We start from the raw sequence: 7500 nt of genomic DNA on the forward strand, positions 1-7500 counted from the left end.
GTGAAAAAATGGCAAAGTGTCAAGGGAGAAATTCAGAAACTCAGGCCGAGCTGCCTGGAGCCCAGGGGCGGCTGTAAAGTCTGTGGAGTGCCGCTGTGTCCCTGGATGAAATGAGAAAAAGGGTGAAAAAATGGCAAAGTGTCAAGGGAGAAATTCAGAAACCCATGCCTAGGGTCCTGGAGCCCAGGGGCCGCGGGAAAGTCTGTGGAGAGCCGCTGTGTCCCTGGATGAAATGAGAAAAAGGGTGAAAAAATGGCAAAGTGTCAAGGGAGAAATTCAGAAACCCATGCCTAGGGTCCTGGAGCCCAGGGGCGGTTCTAAAGCCTGTGAGAGCCGCTGTGTCCCTGGATGAAATGAGAAAAAAGGTGAAAAAATGGCAAAGTGTCAAGGGAGAAATTCAGAAACTCAGGCCGAGCTGGCTGGAGCCCAGGGGCGGCTGCAAAGTCTGTGGAGAGCCGCTGTGTCCCTGGATGAAATGAGAAAAAAGGTGAAAAAATGGCAAAGTGTCAAGGGAGAAATTCAGAAACTCAGGCCGAGCTGGCTGGAGCCCAGGGGCGGCTGCAAAGTCTGTGGAGAGCCGCTGTGTCCCTGGATGAAATGAGAAAAAAGGTGAAAAAATGGCAAAGTGTCAAGGGAGAAATTCAGAAACTCAGGCCGAGCTGCCTGGAGCCCAGGGGCGGCTGCAAAGTCTGTGGAGTGCCGCTGTGTCCCTGGATGAAATGAGAAAAAGGGTGGAAAAATGGCAAAGTGTCAAGGGAGCTAGGCAGAAACCCATGCCGAGCTGCCTGGAGCCCAGGGGCGGCTGTAAAGTCTGTGGAGTGCCGCTGTGTCCCTGGATGAAATGAGAAAAAGGGTGAAAAAATGGCAAAGTGTCAAGGGAGAAATTCAGAAACTCAGGCCGAGCTGCCTGGAGCCCAGGGGCGGTTCTAAAGTGTGTGGAGAGCCGCTGTGTCCCTGGATGAATTGAGAAAAAGGGTGAAAAAATGGCAAAGTGTCAAGGGAGAAATTCAGAAACTCAGGCCGAGCTGCCTGGAGCCCAGGGGCGGTTCTAAAGTGTGTGGAGAGCCGCTGTGTCCCTGGATGAATTGAGAAAAAGGGTGAAAAAATGGCAAAGTGTCAAGGGAGCTAGGCAGAAACCCATGCCTAGGGTCCTGGAGCCCAGGGGCGGCTGCAAAGTCTGTGGAAAGCCGCTGTTGCCCTGGATGAAATGAGAAAAAGGGTGAAAAAATGGCAAAGTGTCAAGGGAGCTAGGCAGAAACCCATGCCTAGGGTCCTGGAGCCCAGGGGCCGCGGGAAAGTCTGTGGAGAGCCGCTGTGTCCCTGGATGAAATGAGAAAAAAGGTGAAAAAATGGCAAAGTGTCAAGGGAGCTAGGCAGAAACCCATGCCTAGGGTCCTGGAGCCCAGGGGCGGCTGCAAAGTCTGTGGAAAGCCGCTGTTGCCCTGGATGAAATGAGAAAAAGGGTGAAAAAATGGCAAAGTGTCAAGGGAGCTAGGCAGAAACCCATGCCTAGGGTCCTGGAGCCCAGGGGCCGCGGGAAAGTCTGTGGAGAGCCGCTGTGTCCCTGGATGAAATGAGAAAAAAGGTGAAAAAATGGCAAAGTGTCAAGGGAGCTAGGCAGAAACCCATGCCTAGGGTCCTGGAGCCCAGGGGCCGCGGGAAAGTCTGTGGAGAGCCGCTGTGCCCCTGGATGAAATGAGAAAAAGGGTGAAAAAATGGCAAAGTGTCAAGGGAGCTAGGCAGAAACCCATGCCTAGGGTCCTGGAGCCCAGGGGCCGCGGGAAAGTCTGTGGAGAGCCGCTGTGTCCCTGGATGAAATGAGAAAAAAGGTGAAAAAATGGCAAAGTGTCAAGGGAGCTAGGCAGAAACCCATGCCTAGGGTCCTGGAGCCCAGGGGCCGCGGGAAAGTCTGTGGAGAGCCGCTGTGTCCCTGGATGAAATGAGAAAAAAGGTGAAAAAGTAACAAAGTGTCAAGGGAGAAATTCAGAAACCCAGGCCGAGCTGCCTGGAGCCTCAAAGCGGATAGAAATAGCGTGGAGAGCCGCTGTTAAGCCAGACGCCCTCTGGCGGACACAGGCAGGAGTTGCAGTAAATGCATTGAAGTCAATGGGCGAGAGTAAGCCATGCCTTGCGTCCTGGAGCCCAGGGGCGGTTCTAAAGTCTGTGAGAGCCGCTGTGTCCCTGGATGAAATGAGAAAAAGGGTGGAAAAATGGCAAAGTGTCAAGGGAGCTAGGCAGAAACCCATGCCGAGCTGCCTGGAGCCCAGGGGCGGCTGTAAAGTCTGTGGAGTGCCGCTGTGTCCCTGGATGAAATGAGAAAAAGGGTGAAAAAATGGCAAAGTGTCAAGGGAGAAATTCAGAAACTCAGGCCGAGCTGCCTGGAGCCCAGGGGCGGCTGTAAAGTCTGTGGAGAGCCGCTGTGTCCCTGGATGAAATGAGAAAAAGGGTGAAAAAATGGCAAAGTGTCAAGGGAAAAATTCAGAAACCCATGCCTAGGGTCCTGGAGCCCAGGGGCGGCTGCAAAGTCTGTGGAGAGCCGCTGTGTCCCTGGATGAAATGAGAAAAAAGGTGAAAAAATGGCAAAGTGTCAAGGGAGAAATTCAGAAACTCAGGCCGAGCTGCCTGGAGCCTCAAAGCGGATAGAAATAGCGTGGAGAGCCGCTGTTAAGCCAGACGCCCTCTGGCGGACACAGGCAGGAGTTGCAGTAAATGCATTGAAGTCAATGGGCGAGAGTAAGCCATGCCTTGCGTCCTGGAGCCCAGGGGCGGTTCTAAAGTCTGTGAGAGCCGCTGTGTCCCTGGATGAAATGAGAAAAAGGGTGAAAAAATGGCAAAGTGTCAAGGGAGCTAGGCAGAAACCCATGCCTAGGGTCCTGGAGCCCAGGGGCCGCGGGAAAGTCTGTGGAGAGCCGCTGTTGCCCTGGATGAAATGAGAAAAAAGGTGAAAAAATGGCAAAGTGTCAAGGGAGAAATTCAGAAACCCATGCCTAGGGTCCTGGAGCCAAGGGGCCGCGGGAAAGTCTGTGGAGAGCCGCTGTGTCCCTGGATGAAATGAGAAAAAAGGTGAAAAAATGGCAAAGTGTCAAGGGAGCTAGGCAGAAACCCATGCCTAGGGTCCTGGAGCCCAGGGGCCGCGGGAAAGTCTGTGGAGAGCCGCTGTGTCCCTGGATGAAATGAGAAAAAAGGTGAAAAAATGGCAAAGTGTCAAGGGAGCTAGGCAGAAACCCATGCCTAGGGTCCTGGAGCCCAGGGGCGGCTGTAAAGTCTGTGGAGTGCCGCTGTGTCCCTGGATGAAATGAGAAAAAGGGTGAAAAAATGGCAAAGTGTCAAGGGAGAAATTCAGAAACTCAGGCCGAGCTGCCTGGAGCCTCAAAGCGGATAGAAATAGCGTGGAGAGCCGCTGTTAAGCCAGACGCCCTCTGGCGGACACAGGCAGGAGTTGCAGTAAATGCATTGAAGTCAATGGGCGAGAGTAAGCCATGCCTTGCGTCCTGGAGCCCAGGGGCGGTTCTAAAGTCTGTGAGAGCCGCTGTGTCCCTGGATGAAATGAGAAAAAGGGTGAAAAAATGGCAAAGTGTCAAGGGAGCTAGGCAGAAACCCATGCCTAGGGTCCTGGAGCCCAGGGGCCGCGGGAAAGTCTGTGGAGAGCCGCTGTTGCCCTGGATGAAATGAGAAAAAAGGTGAAAAAATGGCAAAGTGTCAAGGGAGAAATTCAGAAACCCATGCCTAGGGTCCTGGAGCCAAGGGGCCGCGGGAAAGTCTGTGGAGAGCCGCTGTGTCCCTGGATGAAATGAGAAAAAAGGTGAAAAAATGGCAAAGTGTCAAGGGAGCTAGGCAGAAACCCATGCCTAGGGTCCTGGAGCCCAGGGGCCGCGGGAAAGTCTGTGGAGAGCCGCTGTGTCCCTGGATGAAATGAGAAAAAAGGTGAAAAAATGGCAAAGTGTCAAGGGAGCTAGGCAGAAACCCATGCCTAGGGTCCTGGAGCCCAGGGGCGGCTGTAAAGTCTGTGGAGTGCCGCTGTGTCCCTGGATGAAATGAGAAAAAGGGTGAAAAAATGGCAAAGTGTCAAGGGAGAAATTCAGAAACCCATGCCTAGGGTCCTGGAGCCCAGGGGCCGCGGGAAAGTCTGTGGAGAGCCGCTGTGTCCCTGGATGAAATGAGAAAAAGGGTGAAAAAATGGCAAAGTGTCAAGGGAGAAATTCAGAAACCCATGCCTAGGGTCCTGGAGCCCAGGGGCCGCGGGAAAGTCTGTGGAGTGCCGCTGTGTCCCTGGATGAAATGAGAAAAAGGGTGAAAAAATGGCAAAGTGTCAAGGGAGAAATTCAGAAACTCAGGCCGAGCTGCCTGGAGCCCAGGGGCGGCTGTAAAGTCTGTGGAGAGCCGCTGTGTCCCTGGATGAAATGAGAAAAAGGGTGAAAAAATGGCAAAGTGTCAAGGGAAAAATTCAGAAACCCATGCCTAGGGTCCTGGAGCCCAGGGGCGGCTGTAAAGTCTGTGGAGAGCCGCTGTGTCCCTGGATGAATTGAGAAAAAGGGTGAAAAAATGGCAAAGTGTCAAGGGAGCTAGGCAGAAACCCATGCCTAGGGTCCTGGAGCCCAGGGGCGGCTGCAAAGTCTGTGGAGAGCCGCTGTGTCCCTGGATGAAATGAGAAAAAGGGTGGAAAAATGGCAAAGTGTCAAGGGAGCTAGGCAGAAACCCATGCCGAGCTGCCTGGAGCCCAGGGGCGGCTGTAAAGTCTGTGGAGTGCCGCTGTGTCCCTGGATGAAATGAGAAAAAGGGTGAAAAAATGGCAAAGTGTCAAGGGAGAAATTCAGAAACTCAGGCCGAGCTGCCTGGAGCCCAGGGGCGGTTCTAAAGTGTGTGGAGAGCCGCTGTGTCCCTGGATGAATTGAGAAAAAGGGTGAAAAAATGGCAAAGTGTCAAGGGAGAAATTCAGAAACTCAGGCCGAGCTGCCTGGAGCCCAGGGGCGGTTCTAAAGTGTGTGGAGAGCCGCTGTGTCCCTGGATGAATTGAGAAAAAGGGTGAAAAAATGGCAAAGTGTCAAGGGAGCTAGGCAGAAACCCATGCCTAGGGTCCTGGAGCCCAGGGGCGGCTGCAAAGTCTGTGGAAAGCCGCTGTTGCCCTGGATGAAATGAGAAAAAGGGTGAAAAAATGGCAAAGTGTCAAGGGAGCTAGGCAGAAACCCATGCCTAGGGTCCTGGAGCCCAGGGGCCGCGGGAAAGTCTGTGGAGAGCCGCTGTGTCCCTGGATGAAATGAGAAAAAAGGTGAAAAAATGGCAAAGTGTCAAGGGAGCTAGGCAGAAACCCATGCCTAGGGTCCTGGAGCCCAGGGGCCGCGGGAAAGTCTGTGGAGAGCCGCTGTGCCCCTGGATGAAATGAGAAAAAGGGTGAAAAAATGGCAAAGTGTCAAGGGAGCTAGGCAGAAACCCATGCCTAGGGTCCTGGAGCCCAGGGGCCGCGGGAAAGTCTGTGGAGAGCCGCTGTGTCCCTGGATGAAATGAGAAAAAAGGTGAAAAAATGGCAAAGTGTCAAGGGAGCTAGGCAGAAACCCATGCCTAGGGTCCTGGAGCCCAGGGGCCGCGGGAAAGTCTGTGGAGAGCCGCTGTGTCCCTGGATGAAATGAGAAAAAAGGTGAAAAAGTAACAAAGTGTCAAGGGAGAAATTCAGAAACCCAGGCCGAGCTGCCTGGAGCCTCAAAGCGGATAGAAATAGCGTGGAGAGCCGCTGTTAAGCCAGACGCCCTCTGGCGGACACAGGCAGGAGTTGCAGTAAATGCATTGAAGTCAATGGGCGAGAGTACCCAATGCGCCAAAAAAGTGCTGAAAATATGACAAAGTGTCAAATGAATGGGAGTCAATGGGCGAGAGTACCCAATGCGCCAAAAAAGTGCTGAAAATATGACAAAGTGTCAAATGAATGGGAGTCAATGGGCGAGAGTACCCAATGCACAAAAAAAGTGCTGAAAAAGTCCACACGAGCCTAGTCAGAAATGCAGGCCGAGGCGGCTAAAGCCCCAAAGCGGCTATAAAAAGCGTGGAGAGCCGCTGTCGCCCCGGAGGAACGGAGAAAAAGTGCTGAAAAAAGGCCTAAATCCTAACGGACCTAGGCGGAAGTGCAGGCGAGGCGGCAGGAGTCTGAAAACCGCTATAAAAAGCGTGGAGAGCCGCTGTCGCCCCGGAGAAACGGAGAAAAAGTGCTGAAAAAAGGCCTAAATCCTAACGGACCTAGGCGGAAGTGCAGGCGAGGCGGCAGGAGTCTGAAAACGGCTATAAAATGCGTGGAGAGCCGCTGTCGCCCCGGAGAAACGGAGAAAAAGTGCTGAAAAAAGGCCTAAATCCTAACGGACCGAGGCGGAAGTGCAGGCGAGGCGGCAGGAGTCTGAAAACGGCTATAAAATGCGTGGAGAGCCGCTGTCGCCCCGGAGGAACGGAGAAAAAGTGCTGAAAAAAGGCCTAAATCCTAACGGACCGAGGCGGAAGTGCAGGCGAGGCGGCAGGAGTCTGAAAACGGCTATAAAATGCGTGGAGAGCCGCTGTCGCCCCGGAGGAACGGAGAAAAAGTGCTGAAAAAAGGCCTAAATCCTAACGGACCGAGGCGGAAGTGCAGGCGAGGCGGCAGGAGTCTGAAAACGGCTATAAAATGCGTGGAGAGCCGCTGTCGCCCCGGAGGAACGGAGAAAAAGTGCTGAAAAAAGGCCTAAATCCTAACGGACCGAGGCGGAAGTGCAGGCGAGGCGGCAGGAGTCTGAAAGCGGCTATAAAACGCGTGGAGAGCCGCTCGGATGATTTTTCAAAGTGTCAAATGAATGGGAGTGAATGGGGCAGAGTACCCAATGTGTAAAAAAAGTGCTGAAAAAACGACAAAGTCCACACGAGCCTAGTCAGAAATGCAGTCCGAGGCGGCTGGAGCCCCAAAGCGGCTATAAAACGCGTGGAGAGCCGCTCGGATGATTTTTCAAAGTGTCAAATGAATGGGAGTGAATGGGGCAGAGTACCCAATGTGTAAAAAAAGTGCTGAAAAAACGACAAAGTCCACACGAGCCTAGTCAGAAATGCAGTCCGAGGCGGCTGGAGCCCCAAAGCGGCTATAAAACGCGTGGAGAGCCGCTCGGATGATTTTTCAAAGTGTGAAATGAATGGGAGTGAATGGGGCGGAGTACCCAATGCGCGAAAAAAGTGCTGAAAAAACGACAAAGTCCACACGAGCCTAGTCAGAAATGAAGGCCGAGGCGGCTGGAGCCCCAAAGCGGCTATAAAATGCGTGGAGAGCCGCTCGGATGATTTTTCTAAGTGTGAAATGAATGGGAGTGAATGGGGCGGAGTACCCAATGCGCGAAAAAAGTGCTGAAAAAACGACAAAGTGTCAAATGAATGGGAGTGAATGGGCGGAGTACCCAATGCGTGAAAAAAGGTCTGGAAAAACGACAAAGTGTCAAATGAATGGGAGTCAATGGGCGGAGTACCCAATGCGCGAAAAAAGTGCTGAAAAAATGACAAAGT

Source organism: Dunckerocampus dactyliophorus, unplaced genomic scaffold, assembly GCF_027744805.1.
Source record: "Dunckerocampus dactyliophorus isolate RoL2022-P2 unplaced genomic scaffold, RoL_Ddac_1.1 HiC_scaffold_89, whole genome shotgun sequence".
NCBI classification, from domain to species: Eukaryota; Metazoa; Chordata; class Actinopteri; order Syngnathiformes; family Syngnathidae; genus Dunckerocampus; species Dunckerocampus dactyliophorus.